Source organism: Hordeum vulgare, chromosome 2H (assembly GCF_904849725.1).
Source record: "Hordeum vulgare subsp. vulgare chromosome 2H, MorexV3_pseudomolecules_assembly, whole genome shotgun sequence".
Lineage (NCBI taxonomy): Eukaryota > Viridiplantae > Streptophyta > Magnoliopsida > Poales > Poaceae > Hordeum > Hordeum vulgare.
Window position 1 is genome coordinate 20,377,465 of NC_058519.1, and position 19,079 is coordinate 20,396,543.

Consider the following 19,079-nt stretch of genomic DNA (forward strand, 5'->3'; position numbering starts at 1 on the left):
ATCATTTCACCCACATAGCATGTGTTAAAAAGTTGAGAGGGCTACGAAAAAAACTGGATGCAGTTCGTGTACAAAACTGACAATCTCTCTCGAAGTAGGAGGGTTTCGAACGAGAACTCATCTCTTACAAAGGGATTTCAATTTTTTGAACTTATTTGAACTCCATACTTTTTGTCTGTTCAAAATGCACCATTCAAAGGCACATCACAAAATTTCAACAATTCCTGACTTCATTTGGTATATTTCGTGCATTTACTTATTTTTTTTTGAGCTAGTTGACCCTGAGATTGAAAAGCACTACAAATGAACTCTGAAAATGTTGAAAGTTGGCATGCTATCATCATTTCACCCACATAGCATGTGTTAAAAAGTTGAGAGGGCTACGACAAAAACTGGATGCAGTTCGTGTAACTGACAATCTCTCTCGAAGTAGAAGGGTTTCGAACGAGAACTCATCTCTTACAAAGGGATTTCATTTTTTTGAACTTATTTGAACTCCATAATTTTTGTGTGTTCAAAATGCACCATTCAAAGGCGCATCACAAAATTTCAACAATTTCTGACTTCATTTGGTATATTTCGTGCATTTACTTATTTTTTTTGAGCTAGTTGACCCTGAAATTGAAAAGCACTACAAATGAACTCTGAAAATGTTGAAAGTTGGCATGCTATCATCATTTCACCCACATAGAATGTGTTAAAAAGTTGAGAGGGCTACGACAAAAACTGGATGCAGTTCGTGTACAAAACTGACAATCTCTCTCGAAGTAGGAGGGGTTCGAACGAGAACTCATCTCTTACAAAGGGATTTAATTTTTTTGAACTTATTTGAACTCCATACTTTTTGTGTGTCCAAAATGCACCATTCAAAGGCGCATCACAAAATTTCAACAATTTCCGACTTCATTTGGAATATTTCGTGCATTTACTTATTTTTTTTGAGCTAGTTGACCCTGAAATTGAAAAGCACTACAAATGAACTCTGAAAATGTTGAAAGTTGGCATGCTATCATCATTTCACCCACATAGCATGTGTTAAAAAGTTGAGAGGGCTACGACAAAAACTGGATGCAGTTCGTGTACAAAACTGACAATCTCTCTCGAAGTAGCAGGGTTTCGAACGAGAACTCATCTCTTACAAAGGGATTTCATTTTTTTGAACTTATTTTAACTCCATACTTTTTGTGTGTTCAAAATGCACCATTGAAAGTTACATCACAAAATTTCAACAATTTCTGACTTCATTTGGTATATTTCGTGCATTTACTTATTTTTTTTGAGCTAGTTGACCCTGAAATTGAAAAGCACTACAAATGAACTCTGAAAATGTTGAAACTTGGCATGCTATCATCATTTCACCCACATAGCATGTGTTAAAAATTTGAGAGGGCTACGACAAAAACTGGATGCAGTTCGTGTACAAAACTGACAATCTCTCTCGAAGTAGCAGGGTTTCGAACGAGAACTCATCTCTTACAAAGGGATTTCATTTTTTTGAACTTATTTGAACTCCATACTTTTTGTGTGTTCAAAATGCACCATTCAAAGGCGCATCACAAAATTTCGACAATTTCTGACTTCATTTGGTATATTTCGTGCATTTACTTTTTTTTTTTTGAGCTAGTTGACCCTAAAATTGAAAAGCACTACAAATGAACTCTGAAAATGTTGAAAGTTGGCATGCTATCATCATTTCACCCACATAGCATGTGTTAAAAAGTTGAGAGGGCTACGACAAAAACTGGATGCAGTTCGTGTACAAAACTCACAATCTCTCTCGAAGTAGCAGGGTTTCGAACGAGAACTCATCTCTTACAAAGGGATTTCATTTTTTTGAACTTATTAGAACTCCATACTTTTTGTGTGTTCAAAATGCACCATTCAAAGGCACATCACAAAATTTCAACAATTTCCGACTTCATTTGGAATATTTCGTGCATTTACTTATTTTTTTTGAGCTAGTTGACCCTGAAATTGAAAAGCACTACAAATGAACTCTGAAAATGTTGAAAGTTGGCATGCTATCATCATTTCACCCACATAGCATGTGTTAATAAGTTGAGAGGGCTACGACAAAAACTGGATGCAGTTCGTGTACAAAACTGACAATCTCTCTCGAAGTAGCAGGGTTTCGAACGAGAACTCATCTCTTACAAAGGGATTTCATTTTTTTGAACTTATTTGAACTCCATACTTTTGTGTGTTAAAAATGCACCATTCAAAGGCGCATCACAAAATTTCAACAATTTCTGACTTCATTTGGTATATTTCGTGCATTTACTTATTTTTTTGAGCTAGTTGACCCTAAAATTGAAAAGCACTACAAATGAACTCTGAAAATGTTGAAATTTGGCATGCTATCATCATTTCACCCACATAGCATGTGTTAAAAAGTTGAGAGGGCTACGACAAAAACTGGATGCAGTTCGTGTACAAAACTCACAATCTCTCTCGAAGTAGCAGGGTTTCGAACGAGAACTCATCTCTTACAAAGGGATTTCATTTTTTTGAACTTATTAGAACTCCATACTTTTTGTGTGTTCAAAATGCACCATTCAAAGGCACATCACAAAATTTCAACAATTTCCGACTTCATTTGGAATATTTCGTGCATTTACTTATTTTTTTTTGAGCTAGTTGACCCTGAAATTGAAAAGCACTACAAATGAACTCTGAAAATGTTAAAACTTGGCATGCTATCATAATTTCACCCACATAGCATGTGTTAAAAAGTTGAGAGGGCTACGACAAAAACTGGATGCAGTTCGTGTACAAAACTGACAATCTCTCTCGAAGTAGCAGGGTTTCGAACGAGAACTCATCTCTTACAAAGGGATTTCATTTTTTTGAACTTATTTGAACTCCATACTTTTTGTGTGTCCAAAATGCACCATTCAAAGGCACATCACAAAATTTCAACAATTTCTGACTTCATTTGGTATATTTCGTGCATTTACTTATTTTTTTTTGAGCTATTTGACCCTGAAATTGAAAAGCACTACAAATGAACTCTGAAAATGTTGAAAGTTGGCATGCTATCATCATTTCAGCCACGTAGCATGTGTTAAAAAGTTGAGAGGGCTACGACAAAAACTGGATGCAGTTCGTGTACAAAACTCACAATCTCTCTCGAAGTAGCACGGTTTCGAACGAGAACTCATCTCTTACAAAGGGATTTCATTATTTTGAACTTATTAGAACTCCATACTTTTTGTGTGTTCAAAATGCACCATTCAAAGCCACATCACAAAATTTCAACAATTTCCGACTTCATTTGGAATATTTCGTGCATTTACTTAGTTTTTTTTGAGCTAGTTAACCCTGAAATTGAAAAGCACTACAAATGAACTCTGAAAATGTTGAAAGTTGGCATGCTATCATCATTTCACCCACATAGCATGTGTTAAAAAGTTGAGAGGGCTGCGACAAAACTGGATGCAGTTCGTGTACAAAACTGACAATCTCTCTCGAAGTAGCACGGTTTCGAACGAGAAGTCATCTCTTACAAAGGGATTTCATTTTTTTGAACTTATTTGAACTCCATACTTTTTGTGTGTTCAAAATGCACCATTCAAAGGCACATCACAAAATTTCAACAATTTCTGACTTCATTTGGTATATTTCGTGCATTTACTTATTTTTTTGAGCTAGTTGACCCTGAGATTGAAAAGCACTACAAATGAACTATGAAAATGTTGAAAGTTGGCATGCTATCATCATTTCACCCACATAGCATGTGTTAAAAAGTTGAGAGGGCTACGACAAAAACTGGATGCAGTTCGTGTAACTGACAATCTCTCTCGAAGTAGCAGGGTTTCGAACGAGAACTCATCTCTTACAAAGGGATTTCATTTCTTTGAACTTATTTGAACTCCATAATTTTTGTGTGTTCAAAATGCACCATTCAAAGGCGCATCACAAAATTTCAACAATTTCTGACTTCATTTGGTATATTTCGTGCATTTACTTTTTTTTTTTTGAGCTAGTTGACCCTAAAATTGAAAAGCACTACAAATGAACTCTGAAAATGTTGAAAGTTGGCATGCTATCATCATTTCACCCACATAGAATGTGTTAAAAAGTTGAGAGGGCTACGACAAAAACTGGATGCAGTTCGTGTACAAAACTGACAATCTCTCTCGAAGTAGCAGGGTTTCGAACGAGAACTCATCTCTTACAAAGGGATTTCATTTTTTTGAACTTATTTTAACTCCATACTTTTTGTGTGTTCAAAATGCACCATTGAAAGTTACATCACAAAATTTCAACAATTTCTGACTTCATTTGGTATATTTCGTGCATTTACTTATTTTTTTTGAGCTAGTTGACCCTGAAATTGAAAAGCACTACAAATGAACTCTGAAAATGTTGAAACTTGGCATGCTATCATCATTTCACCCACATAGCATGTGTTAAAAATTTGAGAGGGCTACGACAAAAACTGGATGCAGTTCGTGTACAAAACTGACAATCTCTCTCGAAGTAGCAGGGTTTCGAACGAGAACTCATCTCTTACAAAGGGATTTCATTTTTTTGAACTTATTTGAACTCCATACTTTTTGTGTGTTCAAAATGCACCATTCAAAGGCGCATCACAAAATTTCGACAATTTCTGACTTCATTTGGTATATTTCGTGCATTTACTTTTTTTTTTTGAGCTAGTTGACCCTAAAATTGAAAAGCACTACAAATGAACTCTGAAAATGTTGAAAGTTGGCATGCTATCATCATTTCACCCACATAGCATGTGTTAAAAAGTTGAGAGGGCTACGACAAAAACTGGATGCAGTTCGTGTACAAAACTCACAATCTCTCTCGAAGTAGCAGGGTTTCGAACGAGAACTCATCTCTTACAAAGGGATTTCATTTTTTTGAACTTATTAGAACTCCATACTTTTTGTGTGTTCAAAATGCACCATTCAAAGGCACATCACAAAATTTCAACAATTTCCGACTTCATTTGGAATATTTCGTGCATTTACTTATTTTTTTTGAGCTAGTTGACCCTGAAATTGAAAAGCACTACAAATGAACTCTGAAAATGTTGAAAGTTGGCATGCTATCATCATTTCACCCACATAGCATGTGTTAAAAAGTTGAGAGGGCTACGACAAAAACTGGATGCAGTTCGTGTACAAAACTGACAATCTCTCTCGAAGTAGCAGGGTTTCGAACGAGAACTCATCTCTTACAAAGGGATTTCATTTTTTTGAACTTATTTGAACTCCATACTTTTGTGTGTTAAAAATGCACCATTCAAAGGCGCATCACAAAATTTCAACAATTTCTGACTTCATTTGGTATATTTCGTGCATTTACTTTTTTTTTTGAGCTAGTTGACCCTAAAATTGAAAAGCACTACAAATGAACTCTGAAAATGTTGAAACTTGGCATGCTATCATCATTTCACCCACATAGCATGTGTTAAAAAGTTGAGAGGGCTGCGACAAAACTGGATGCAGTTCGTGTACAAAACTGACAATCTCTCTCGAAGTAGCACGGTTTCGAACGAGAAGTCATCTCTTACAAAGGGATTTCATTTTTTTGAACTTATTTGAACTCCATACTTTTTGTGTGTTCAAAATGCACCATTCAAAGGCACATCACAAAATTTCAACAATTTCTGACTTCATTTGGTATATTTCGTGCATTTACTTATTTTTTTGAGCTAGTTGACCCTGAGATTGAAAAGCACTACAAATGAACTATGAAAATGTTGAAAGTTGGCATGCTATCATCATTTCACCCACATAGCATGTGTTAAAAAGTTGAGAGGGCTACGACAAAAACTGGATGCAGTTCGTGTAACTGACAATCTCTCTCGAAGTAGCAGGGTTTCGAACGAGAACTCATCTCTTACAAAGGGATTTCATTTCTTTGAACTTATTTGAACTCCATAATTTTTGTGTGTTCAAAATGCACCATTCAAAGGCGCATCACAAAATTTCAACAATTTCTGACTTCATTTGGTATATTTCGTGCATTTACTTATTTTTTTTGAGCTAGTTGACCCTAAAATTGAAAAGCACTACAAATGAACTCTGAAAATGTTGATAGTTGGCATGCTATCATCATTTCACCCACATAGAATGTGTTAAAAAGTTGAGAGGGCTACGACAAAAACTGGATGCAGTTCGTGTACAAAACTGACAATCTCTCTCGAAGTAAGAGGGGTTCGAACGAGAACTCATCTCTTACAAAGGGATTTCATTTTTTTGAACTTATTTGAACTCCATACTTTTTGTGTGTTCAAAATGCACCATTCTAAGGCACATCACAAAATTTCAACAATTTCCGACTTCATTTGGAATATTTCGTGCATTTTCTTTTTTTTTTGAGCTAGTTGAATCTGAAATTGAAAAGCACTACAAATGAACTCTGATAATGTTGAAAGTTGGCATGCTATCATCATTTCACCCACATAGCATGTTTTAAAAAGTTGAGAGGGCTACGACAAAAACTGGATGCAGTTCGTGTACAAAACTGACAATCTCTCTCGAAGTAGCAGGGTTTCGAACGAGAACTCATCTCTTACAAAGGGATTTCAATTTTTTGAACTTATTTGAACTCCATACTTTTTGTGTGTTCAAAATGCACCATTCAAAGGCACATCACAGAATTTCAACAATTTCTGACTTCATTTGGTATATTCCGTGCATTTACTTATTTTTTTGAGCTAGTTGACCCTGAAATTGAAAAGCACTACAAATGAACTCTGAAAATGTTGAAATATGGCATGCTATCATCATTTCACCCACATAGCATGTGTTAAAAAGTTGAGAGGGCTACGACAAAAACTGGATGCAGTTCGTGTACAAAACTAACAATCTCTCTCGAAGTAGCACGGTTTCGAACGAGAACTCATCTCTTACAAAGGGATTTCATTTTTTTGAACTTATTTGAACTCCATACTTTTTGTGTGTTCAAAATGCACCATTCAAAGGCGCATCACAAAATTTCAACAATTTCCGACTTCATTTGGTATATTTCGTGCATTTACTTTTTTTTTTGAGCTAGTTGACCCTAAAATTGAAAAGCACTACAAATGAACTCTGAAAATGTTGAAAGTTGGCATGCTATCATCATTTCACCCACATAGAATGTGTTAAAAAGTTGAGAGGGCTACGACAAAAACTGGATGCAGTTCGTGTACAAAACTGACAATCTCTCTCGAAGTAGGAGGGGTTCGAACGAGAACTCATCTCTTACAAAGGGATTTCATTTTTTTGAACTTATTTGAACTCCATACTTTTTGTGTGTTCAAAATGCACCATTCTAAGGCACATCACAAAATTTCAACAATTTCCGACTTCATTTGGAATATTTCGTGCATTTACTTTTTTTTTTGAGCTAGTTGACCCTGAAATTGAAAAGCACTACAAATGAACTCTGAAAATGTTGAAAGTTGGCATGCTATCATCATTTCACCCACATAGCATGTGTTAAAAAGTTGAGAGGGCTACGACAAAAACTGGATGCAGTTCGTGTACAAAACTCACAATCTCTCTCGAAGTAGCACCGTTTCGAACGAGAACTCATCTCTTACAAAGGGATTTCATTTTTTTGAACTTATTAGAACTCCATACTTTTTGTGTGTTCAAAATGCACCATTCAAAGGCACATCACAAAATTTCAACAATTTCCGACTTCATTTGGAATATTTCGTGCATTTACTTATTTTTTTTGAGCTAGTTGACCCTGAAATTGAAAAGCACTACAAATGAACTCTGAAAATGTTGAAAGTTGGCATGCTATCATCATTTAACCCACATAGCCTGTGTTAAAAAGTTGAGAGGGCTACGACAAAAACTGGATGCAGTTCGTGTACAAAATTGACAATCTCTCTCGAAGTAGCAGGGTTTCGAACGAGAACTCATCTCTTACAAAGGGATTTCATTTTTTTGAACTTATTTGAACTCCATACTTTTTGTGTGTTCAAAATGCACCATTGAAAGGCACATCACAAAATTTCAACAATTTCTGACTTCATTTGGTATATTTCGGGCATTTACTTATTTTTTTTAGCTAGTTGACCCTGAAATTGAAAAGCACTACAAATGAACTCTGAAAATGTTGAAACTTGGCATGCTATCATCATTTCACCCACATAGCATGTGTTAAAAAGTTGAGAGGGCTACGACAAAAACTGGATGCAGTTCGTGTACAAAACTGACAATCTCTCTCGAAGTAGCAGGGTTTCGAACGAGAACTCATCTCTTACAAAGGGATTTCATTTTTTTGAACTTATTTGAACTCCATACTTTTTGTGTGTTCAAAATGCACCATTCAAAGGCGCATCACAAAATTTCGACAATTTCTGACTTCATTTCGTATATTTCGTGCATTTACTTATTTTTTTTTGAGCTAGTTGACCCTAAAATTGAAAAGCACTACAAATGAACTCTGAAAATGTTGAAAGTTGGCATGCTATCATCATTTCACCCACATAGCATGTGTTAAAAAGTTGAGAGGGCTACGACAAAAACTGGATGCAGTTCGTGTACAAAACTCACAATCTCTCTCGAAGTAGCAGGGTTTCGAACGAGAACTCATCTCTTACAAAGGGATTTCATTTTTTTGAACTTATTAGAACTCCATACTTTTTGTGTGTTCAAAATGCACCATTCAAAGGCACATCACAAAATTTCAACAATTTCCGACTTCATTTGGAATATTTCGTGCATTTACTTATTTTTTTTGAGCTAGTTGACCCTGAAATTGAAAAGCACTACAAATGAACTCTGAAAATGTTGAAAGTTGGCATGCTATCATCATTTCACCCACATAGCATGTGTTAAAAAGTTGAGAGGGCTACGACAAAAACTGGATGCAGTTCGTGTACAAAACTGACAATCTCTCTCGAAGTAGCAGGGTTTCGAACGAGAACTCATCTCTTACAAAGGGATTTCATTTTTTTGAACTTATTTGAACTCCATACTTTTGTGTGTTAAAAATGCACCATTCAAAGGCGCATCACAAAATTTCAACAATTTCTGACTTCATTTGGTATATTTCGTGCATTTACTTATTTTTTTTGAGCTAGTTGACCCTAAAATTGAAAAGCACTACAAATGAACTCTGAAAATGTTGAAATTTGGCATGCTATCATCATTTCACCCACATAGCATGTGTTAAAAAGTTGAGAGGGCTACGACAAAAACTGGATGCAGTTCGTGTACAAAACTGACAATCTCTCTCGAAGTAGCAGGGTTTCGAACGAGAACTCATCTCTTACAAAGAGATTTCATTTTTTTGAACTTATTAGAACTCCATACTTTTTGTGTGTTCAAAATGCACCATTCAAAGGCACATCACAAAATTTCAACAATTTCCGACTTCATTTGGAATATTTCGTGCATTTACTTATTTTTTTTTGAGCTAGTTGACCCTGAAATTGAAAAGCACTACAAATGAACTCTGAAAATGTTGAAACTTGGCATGCTATCATAATTTCACCCACATAGCATGTGTTAAAAAGTTGAGAGGGCTACGACAAAAACTGGATGCAGTTCTTGTACAAAACTGACAATCTCTCTCGAAGTAGCAGGGTTTCGAACGAGAACTCATCTCTTACAAAGGGATTTCATTTTTTTGAACTTATTTGAACTCCATACTTTTTGTGTGTCCAAAATGCACCATTCAAAGGCACATCACAAAATTTCAACAATTTCTGACTTCATTTGGTATATTTCGTGCATTTACTTATTTTTTTTGAGCTAGTTGACCCTGAAATTGGAAAGCACTACAAATGAACTCTGAAAATGTTGAAAGTTGGCATGCTATCATCATTTCAGCCACGTAGCATGTGTTAAAAAGTTGAGAGGGCTACGACAAAAACTGGATGCAGTTCGTGTACAAAACTCACAATCTCTCTCGAAGTAGCACGGTTTCGAACGAGAACTCATCTCTTACAAAGGGATTTCATTATTTTGAACTTATTAGAACTCCATACTTTTTGTGTGTTCAAAATGCACCATTCAAAGGCACATCACAAAATTTCAACAATTTCCGACTTCATTTGGAATATTTCGTGCATTTACTTAGTTTTTTTTGAGCTAGTTAACCCTGAAATTGAAAAGCACTACAAATGAACTCTGAAAATGTTGAAAGTTGGCATGCTATCATCATTTCACCCACATAGCATGTGTTAAAAAGTTGAGAGGGCTGCGACAAAACTGGATGCAGTTCGTGTACAAAACTGACAATCTCTCTCGAAGTAGCACGGTTTCGAACGAGAAGTCATCTCTTACAAAGGGATTTCATTTTTTTGAACTTATTTGAACTCCATACTTTTTGTGTGTTCAAAATGCACCATTCAAAGGCACATCACAAAATTTCAACAATTTCTGACTTCATTTGGTATATTTCGTGCATTTACTTATTTTTTTGAGCTAGTTGACCCTGAGATTGAAAAGCACTACAAATGAACTATGAAAATGTTGAAAGTTGGCATGCTATAATCATTTCACACACATAGCATGTGTTAAAAAGTTGAGAGGGCTACGACAAAAACTGGATGCAGTTCGTGTAACTGACAATCTCTCTCGAAGTAGCAGGGTTTCGAACGAGAACTCATCTCTTACAAAGGGATTTCATTTCTTTGAACTTATTTGAACTCCATAATTTTTGTGTGTTCAAAATGCACCATTCAAAGGCGCATCACAAAATTTCAACAATTTCTGACTTCATTTGGTATATTTCGTGCATTTACTTATTTTTTTTGAGCTAGTTGACCCTAAAATTGAAAAGCACTACAAATGAACTCTGAAAATGTTGAAAGTTGGCATGCTATCATCATTTCACCCACATAGAATGTGTTAAAAAGTTGAGAGGGCTACGACAAAAACTGGATGCAGTTCGTGTACAAAACTGACAATCTCTCTCGAAGTAAGAGGGGTTCGAACGAGAACTCATCTCTTACAAAGGGATTTCATTTTTTTGAACTTATTTGAACTCCATACTTTTTGTGTGTTCAAAATGCACCATTTTAAGGCACATCACAAAATTTCAACAATTTCCGACTTCATTTGGAATATTTCGTGCATTTTCTTTTTTTTTTGAGCTAGTTGAATCTGAAATTGAAAAGCACTACAAATGAACTCTGATAATGTTGAAAGTTGGCATGCTATCATCATTTCACCCACATAGCATGTTTTAAAAAGTTGAGAGGGCTACGACAAAAACTGGATGCAGTTCGTGTACAAAACTGACAATCTCTCTCGAAGTAGCAGGGTTTCGAACGAGAACTCATCTCTTACAAAGGGATTTCAATTTTTTGAACTTATTTGAACTCCATAATTTTTGTGTGTTCAAAATGCACCATTCAAAGGCACATCACAGAATTTCAACAATTTCTGACTTCATTTGGTATATTCCGTGCATTTACTTATTTTTTTGAGCTAGTTGACCCTGAAATTGAAAAGCACTACAAATGAACTCTGAAAATGTTGAAATATGGCATGCTATCATCATTTCACCCACATAGCATGTGTTAAAAAGTTGAGAGGGCTACGACAAAAACTGGATGCAGTTCGTGTACAAAACTAACAATCTCTCTCGAAGTAGAACGGTTTCGAACGAGAACTCATCTCTTACAAAGGGATTTCATTTTTTTGAACTTATTTGAACTCCATACTTTTTGTGTGTTCAAAATGCACCATTCAAAGGCGCATCACAAAATTTCAACAATTTCTGACTTCATTTGGTATATTTCGTGCATTTACTTTTTTTTTTGAGCTAGTTGACCCTAAAATTGAAAAGCACTACAAATGAACTCTGAAAATGTTGAAAGTTGGCATGCTATCATCATTTCACCCACATAGAATGTGTTAAAAAGTTGAGAGGGCTACGACAAAAACTGGATGCAGTTCGTGTACAAAACTGACAATCTCTCTCGAAGTAGGAGGGGTTCGAACGAGAACTCATCTCTTACAAAGGGATTTCATTTTTTTGAACTTATTTGAACTCCATACTTTTTGTGTGTTCAAAATGCACCATTCTAAGGCACATCACAAAATTTCAACAATTTCCGACTTAATTTGGAATATTTCGTGCATTTACTTTTTTTTTTGAGCTAGTTGACCCTGAAATTGAAAAGCACTACAAATGAACTCTGAAAATGTTGAAAGTTGGCATGCTATCATCATTTCACCCACATAGCATGTGTTAAAAAGTTGAGAGGGCTACGACAAAAACTGGATGCAGTTCGTGTACAAAACTCACAATCTCTCTCGAAGTAGCACCGTTTCGAACGAGAACTCATCTCTTACAAAGGGATTTCATTTTTTTGAACTTATTAGAACTCCATACTTTTTGTGTGTTCAAAATGCACCATTCAAAGGCACATCACAAAATTTCAACAATTTCCGACTTCATTTGGAATATTTCGTGCATTTACTTATTTTTTTTGAGCTAGTTGACCCTGAAATTGAAAAGCACTACAAATGAACTCTGAAAATGTTGAAAGTTGGCATGCTATCATCATTTCACCCACATAGCCTGTGTTAAAAAGTTGAGAGGGCTACGACAAAAACTGGATGCAGTTCGTGTACAAAACTGACAATCTCTCTCGAAGTAGCAGGGTTTCGAACGAGAACTCATCTCTTACAAAGGGATTTCATTTTTTTGAACTTATTTGAACTCCATACTTTTTGTGTGTTCAAAATGCACCATTGAAAGGCACATCACAAAATTTCAACAATTTCTGACTTCATTTGGTATATTTCGGGCATTTACTTATTTTTTTTAGCTAGTTGACCCTGAAATTGAAAAGCACTACAAATGAACTCTGAAAATGTTGAAACTTGGCATGCTATCATCATTTCACCCACATAGCATGTGTTAAAAAGTTGAGAGGGCTACGACAAAAACTGGATGCAGTTCGTGTACATAACTGACAATCTCTCTCGAAGTAGCAGGGTTTCGAACGAGAACTCATCTCTTACAAAGGGATTTCATTTTTTTGAACTTATTTGAACTCCATACTTTTTGTGTGTTCAAAATGCACCATTCAAAGGCGCATCACAAAATTTCGACAATTTCTGACTTCATTTCGTATATTTCGTGCATTTACTTATTTTTTTTGAGCTAGTTGACCCTAAAATTGAAAAGCACTACAAATGAACTCTGAAAATGTTGAAAGTTGGCATGCTATCATCATTTCACCCACATAGCATGTGTTAAAAAGTTGAGAGGGCTACGACAAAAACTGGATGCAGTTCGTGTACAAAACTCACAATCTCTCTCGAAGTAGCAGGGTTTCGAACGAGAACTCATCTCTTACAAAGGGATTTTATTTTTTTGAACTTATTAGGACTCCATACTTTTTGTGTGTTCAAAATGCACCATTCAAAGGCACATCACAAAATTTCAACAATTTCCGACTTCATTTGGAATATTTCGTGCATTTACTTATTTTATTTGAGCTAGTTGACCCTGAAATTGAAAAGCACTACAAATGAACTCTGAAAATGTTGAAACTTGGCATGCTATCATCATTTCACCCACATAGCATGTGTTAAAAAGTTGAGAGGGCTACGACAAAAACTGGATGCAGTTCGTGTACAAAACTGACAATCTCTCTCGAAGTAGCAGGGTTTCGAAGGAGAACTCATCTCTTACAAAGGGATTTCATTTTTTTGAACTTATTTGAACTCCATACTTTTTGTGTGTTCAAAATGCAACATTCAAAGGCGCATCACAAAATTTCGACAATTTCTGACTTCATTTGGTATATTTCGTGCATTTACTTATTTTTTTTTGAGCTAGTTGACCCTAAAATTGAAAAGCACTACAAATGAACTCTGAAAATGTTGAAAGTTGGCATGCTATCATCATTTCACCCACATAGCATGTGTTAAAAAGTTGAGAGGGCTACGACAAAAACTGGATGCAGTTCGTGTACAAAACTCACAATCTCTCTCGAAGTAGCAGGGTTTCGAACGAGAACTCATCTCTTACAAAGGGATTTCATTTTTTTGAACTTATTTGAACTCCATACTTTTTGTGTGTTCAAAATGCACCATTCAAAGGCACATCACAAAATTTCAACAATTTCAGACTTCATTTGGTATATTTCGTGCATTTACTTATTTTTTTTGAGCTAGTTGACCCTGAAATTGAAAAGCACTACAAATGAACTCTGAAAATGTTGAAACTTGGCATGCTATCATCATTTCACCCACATAGCATGTGTTAAAAAGTTGAGAGGGCTACGACAAAAACTGGATGCAGTTCGTGTACAAAACTGACAATCTCTCTCGAAGTAGCAGGGTTTCGAAGGAGAACTCATCTCTTACAAAGGGATTTCATTTTTTTGAACTTATTTGAACTCCATACTTTTTGTGTGTTCAAAATGCAACATTCAAAGGCGCATCACAAAATTTCGACAATTTCTGACTTCATTTGGTATATTTCGTGCATTTACTTATTTTTTTTTGAGCTAGTTGACCCTAAAATTGAAAAGCACTACAAATGAACTCTGAAAATGTTGAAAGTTGGCATGCTATCATCATTTCACCCACATAGCATGTGTTAAAAAGTTGAGAGGGCTACGACAAAAACTGGATGCAGTTCGTGTACAAAACTCACAATCTCTCTCGAAGTAGCAGGGTTTCGAACGAGAACTCATCTCTTACAAAGGGATTTCATTTTTTTGAACTTATTTGAACTCCATACTTTTTGTGTGTTCAAAATGCACCATTCAAAGGCACATCACAAAATTTCAACAATTTCAGACTTCATTTGGTATATTTCGTGCATTTACTTATTTTTTTTGAGCTAGTTGACCCTGAAATTGAAAAGCACTACAAATGAACTCTGAAAATGTTGAAAGTTGGCATGCTATCATCATTTCACCCACATAGCATGTGTTAAAAAGTTGAGAGGGCTACGACAAAAACTGGATGCAGTTCGTGTACAAAACTGACAATCTCTCTCGAAGTAGGAGGGTTTCGAACGAGAACTCATCTCTTACAAAGGGACTTCATTTTTTTGAAATTATTTGAACTCCATACTTTTGTGTGTTAAAAATGCACCATTCAAAGGCGCATCACAAAATTTCAACAATTTCTGACTTCATTTGGTATATTTCGAGCATTTACTTATTTTTTTTTGAGCTAGTTGACCCTAAAATTGAAAAGCACTACAAATGAACTCTGAAAATGTTGAAATTTGGCATGCTATCATCATTTCACCCACATAGCATGTGTTAAAAAGTTGAGAGGGCTACGACAAAAACTGGATGCAGTTCGTGTACAAAACTCACAATCTCTCTTGAAGTAGCAGGGTTTCGAACGAGAACTCATCTCTTACAAAGGGATTTCATTTTTTTGAACTTATTAGAACTCCATACTTTTTGTGTGTTCAAAATGCACCATTCAAATTCACATCACAAAATTTCAACAATTTCCGACTTCATTTGGAATATTTCGTGCATTTACTTATTTTTTTTGAGCTAGTTGACCCTGAAATTGAAAAGCACTACAAATGAACTCTAAAAATGTTGAAAGTTGGCATGCTATCATAATTTCACCCACATAGCATGTGTTAAAAACTTGAGAGGGCTACGACAAAAACTGGATGCAGTTCGTGTACAAAACTGACAATCTCTCTCGAAGTAGCAGGGTTTCGAACGAGAACTCATGTCTTACAAAGGGATTTCATTTTTTTGAACTTATTTGAACTCCATACTTTTTGTGTGTTCAAAATGCACCATTCAAAGGCACATCACAAAATTTCAACAATTTCAGACTTCATTTGGTATATTTCGTGCATTTACTTATTTTTTTTGAGCTAGTTGACCCTGAAATTGAAAAGCACTACAAATGAACTCTGAAAATGTTGAAAGTTGGCATGCTATCATCATTTCACCCACATAGCATGTGTTAAAAAGTTGAGAGGGCTACGACAAAAACTGGATGCAGTTCGTGTACAAAACTGACAATCTCTCTCGAAGTAGGAGGGTTTCGAACGAGAACTCATCTCTTACAAAGGGATTTCATTTTTTTGAACTTATTTGAACTCCATACTTTTTGTGTGTTCAAAATGCAACATTCAAAGGCACATCACAAAATTTCAACAATTGCTGACTTCATTTGGTATATTTCGTGCATTTACTTATTTTTTTTGAGCTAGTTGACCCTGAAATTGAAAAGCACTACAAATGAACTCTGAAAATGTTGAAAGTTGGCATGCTATCATCATTTCACCCACATAGCATGTGTTAAAAAGTTGAGAGGGCTACGACAAAAACTGGATGCAGTTCGTGTACAAAACTGACAATCTCTCTCGAAGTAGCAGGGTTTCGAACGAGAACTCATCTCTTACAAAGGGACTTCATTTTTTTGAACTTATTTGAACTCCATACTTTTGTGTGTTAAAAATGCACCATTCAAAGGCGCATCACAAAATTTCAACAATTTCTGACTTCATTTGGTATATTTCGTGCATTTACTTATTTTTTTTTGAGCTAGTTGACCCTAAAATTGAAAAGCACTACAAATGAACTCTGAAAATGTTGAAATTTGGCATGCTATCATCATTTCACCCACATAGCATGTGTTAAAAAGTTGAGAGGGCTACGACAAAAACTGGATGCAGTTCGTGTACAAAACTCACAATCTCTCTCGAAGTAGGAGGGTTTCGAACGAGAACTCATCTCTTACAAAGGGATTTCATTTTTTTGAACTTATTAGAACTCCATACTTTTTGTGTGTTCAAAATGCACCATTCAAAGGCACATCACAAAATTTCAACAATTTCCGACTTCATTTGGAATATTTCGTGCATTTACTTATTTTTTTTGAGCTAGTTGACCCTGAAATTGAAAAGCACTACAAATGAACTCTAAAAATGTTGAAAGTTGGCATGCTATCATAATTTCACCCACATAGCATGTGTTAAAAACTTGAGAGGGCTACGACAAAAACTGGATGCAGTTCGTGTACAAAACTGACAATCTCTCTCGAAGTAGCAGGGTTTCGAACGAGAACTCATCTCTTACAAAGGGATTTCATTTTCTTGAACTTATTTGAACTCCATACTTTTTGTGTGTTCAAAATGCACCATTAAAAGGCACATCACAGAATTTCAACAATTTCTGACTTCATTTGGTATATTTCGTGCATTTACTTATTGTTTTTGAGCTAGTTGACCCTGAAATTGAAAAGCACTACAAATGAACTCTGAAAATGTTGAAACTTGGCATGCTATCATCATTTCACCCACATAGCATGTGTTAAAAAGTTGAGAGGGCTACGACAAAAACTGGATGCAGTTCGTGTACAAAACTGACAATCTCTCTCGAAGTAGCAGGGTTTCGAACGAGAACTCATCTCTTACAAAGGGATTTCATTTTTTTGAGCTTATTTGAACTCCATACTTTTGTGTGTTTAAAATGCACCATTCAAAGGCGCATCACAAAATTTCAACAATTTCCGACTTCATTTGGTATATTTCGTGCATTTACTTATTTTTTTTTGAGCTAGTTGACCCTAAAATTGAAAAGCACTACAAATGAACTCTGAAAATGTTGAAATTTGGCATGCTATCATCATTTCACCCACATAGCATGTGTTAAAAAGTTGAGAGGGCTACGACAAAAACTGGATGCAGTTCGTGTACAAAACTCACAATCTCTCTCGAAGTAGCAGGGTTTCGAACGAGAACTCATCTCTTACAAAGGGATTTCATTTTTTTGAACTTATTAGAACTCCATACTTTTTGTGTGTTCAAAATGCACCATTCAAAGGCACATCACAAAATTTCAACAATTTCCGACTTCATTTGGAATATTTCGTGCATTTACTTATTTTTTTTGAGCTAGTTGACCCTGAAATTGAAAAGCACTACAAATTAACTCTAAAAATGTTGAAACTTGGCATGCAATCATAATTTCACCCACATAGCATGTGTTAAAAAGTTGAGAGGGCTACGACAAAAACTGGATGCAGTTCGTGTACAAAACTGACAATCTCTCTCGAAGTAGCAGGGTTTCGAACAAGAACTCATCTCTTACAAAGGAATTTCATTTTTTTGAACTTATTTGAACTCCATACTTTTTGTGTGTTCAAAATGCACCATTCAAAGGCACATCACAAAATTTCAACAATTTCAGACTTCATTTGGTATATTTCGTGCATTTACTTATTTTTTTTGAGCTAGTTGACCCTGAAATTGAAAAGCACTACAAATGAACTCTGAAAATGTTGAAAGTTGGCATGATATCATCATTTCACCCACATAGCATGTGTTAAAAAGTTGAGAGGGCTACGACAAAAACTGGATGCAGTTCGTGTACAAAATTGACAATCTCTCTCGAAGTAGGAGGGTTTCGAAGAAGAACTCATCTCTTACAAAGGGATTTCATTATTTTGAACTTATTTGAACTCCATACTTTTTGTGTGTTCAAAATGCACCATTCAAAGGCACATCACAAAATTTCAACAATTTCCGACTTCATTTGGTATATTTCGTGCATTTACTTATTTTTTTTAGCTAGTTGACCCTGAAATTGAAAAGCACTACAAATGAACTCTGAAAATGTTGAAAGTTGGCATGCTATAATCATTTCACCCACATAGCATGTGTTAAAAAGTTGAGAGGGCTGCGACAAAACTGGATGCAGTTCGTGTACAAAACTGACAATCTCTCTCGAAGTAGCACGGTTTCGAACGAGAACTCATCTCTTTCAAAGGGATTTCATTTTTTTGAACTTATTTGAACTCCATACTTTTTGTGTGTTCAAAATGCACCATTCAAAGGCACATCACAAAATTTCAACAATTTCTGACTTCATTTGGTATATTTCGTGCATTTACTTATTTTTTTTGAGCTAGTTGACCCTGAGATTGAAAAGCACTACAAATGAACTATGAAAATGTGGAAAGTTGGCATGCTATCATCATTTCACCCACATAGCATGTGTTAAAAAGTTGAGAGGGCTACGACAAAAACTGGATGCAGTTCATGTAACTGACAATCTCTCTCGAAGTAGCAGGGTTTCGAACGAGAACTCATCTCTTACAAAGGGATTTCATTTCTTTGAACTTATTTGAACTCCATAATTTTTGTGTGTTCAA